This window comes from Aplysia californica, unplaced genomic scaffold (assembly GCF_000002075.1).
Source record: "Aplysia californica isolate F4 #8 unplaced genomic scaffold, AplCal3.0 scaffold01314, whole genome shotgun sequence".
Taxonomy (NCBI): Eukaryota; Metazoa; Mollusca; class Gastropoda; order Aplysiida; family Aplysiidae; genus Aplysia; species Aplysia californica.
The window spans coordinates 22,979-24,938 of NW_004798584.1; positions in this window are offsets into that span (position 1 = coordinate 22,979).

The following is a 1,960-nucleotide window of genomic DNA, read 5'->3' on the forward strand; positions in this document are numbered from 1 at the left end:
GACAGACAGACAGACAGACAGACAGACAGACAGACAGACAGACAGACAGACAGACCGAGAGCAATTGCGAGGGGAGGGGGGGGGTGAGTAACAAAAGGAAGTGGTGAATACAGTTAATACATGTTCGTTGTATGTATTAGGTTGAGGGAGTGGGAGGATAGATACATAATTATACTTAAGAGGCAGGAGATAGTAAACGAAAATAATGTTTAAATCAAAATCACATTTCCATAATCGAATGATCTCCCATCAACAAGTTCATAACCTTTGCGTGAAAAAAATTGCATCACAGACAAAGTAAGCCCCGTTTATTGAGTCCAAGGCGCCATAACCAAACTGTTTGAAATTTATTGATCTATAATACGTTGGATCGACATCAGCCCCCAAGTTCAGGGCAAAAGGGGAGGGTAAATATTTGCCGTCTTTTGGCCACTTTGAAGTGTTGCTATGAGATCAATGCCGCCAAAAGGTGAACTTTAAGGTAAAACCAAACAAAAGTACCGCCAAACCTTGTTCACTTACATGTATAGGTGGTGTAGAAAGTACGTTTGTGAGTGTGCAAGTGTGTGTATGTGTGTGTAGAAGAGTGTGTGTGTGTGTGTGTGTGTGTGTGTGAGTGTGTGAGAGAGAGAGAGAGAGAGAGAGAGAGAGAGAGAGAGAGTGTGTGTGTGTGTATGTTGGTGTGTCCACTTTTTTTTTAAAAACATTCCTGCATGAATTTTAATGAGAACCGTGGATCAAAGGCACACCCAAAAACAAATTTTTAAAAAATGAAAATGTGTAGTTTCCAGGGACTCTACAGCTCATTGGAAGTCACTAAACTTGTAGGGGCCGTTTTCTCTCTAACTGAACCCCTGACACCCTGCAACCCCCATCACTTTCAATCGCAATTTTTTATCTCGACTCGTATTCAAGATAGATGTCGTGTATTTTTTTTCATCAAAAGCAAAGCAATTTATGTACTGGCATGAAGACGATGCAATATACCAATAACTTCATAAGGCCAAAATAATTTATCGAGCGCCTGATTACACGTCGTATCGTAACACAAACGCTACCTCAGAATTACAAAGTGCTATCTCACATTTTGAGCCGTTTTGAGTTACTAAAATAAGATAAGATAATATTTTATTATCCCAGAAGGAATATTTTCTTGGCTGTACAGGACCGTAAAAACACATGCAGGTATACATTTATTTTAAAGATTAAATTATATATTACTCACATTAAAATTCAACAAGAAAAAAGAATTAAAGCTGTCAAAATATACATATCACCTCAGATGTATCACTCAACCACATGCAGGGATTTAATACAAGACCTTTGAAGTTTTTTAGATGCATACTCTAAAGAGCAATTCTATGCTTATTCTGACTATAGGCTTATGCTAGATGGTTAAAAAAAAAACTTCTTTCATATCTTTCTTTCTTTGTTTTAGACGTACATAGATCTATCTGCTGTTGCTACTAATAGACCACGGGGGTCAGAAACCACAACGTTCTATCTGTTCTATCAAAATCGTAAGATTATTTGGAGTCGATATCAAGATTTTCGAAGAATCGCACTTTAAAAATATTGACATTTTGTGAATTTAAAAATTTCTGACGTCAAATATTATGTTCTTATGCACAGTTACAGTAGAGTTGTAAATTGTCTGATTTACCAATGTCATGACATACTGTGCCGGAACAACATAAGGAAAACAGCTGCCTTTTCGATCCTCATCCGCACTATCACCATTTCTCTCAACTTCTCTTGTATGTTTGTCCCTCTCTTGTGAACTGCTATTTTCGGGGTGCTTTGATAGTGGAAGCAGACTTTTGAGGCTAGAGAGGTGAGCAGAGTAAGCCTGATTCCCTGTATGGACTTCTCTTTTGACATCCACCCTTTGGCGCTCATTTGACCTTATACAGTTGCGAGCGCCGTAAAACCTTACTAAAACTAAGCGGGGACGGAAAAG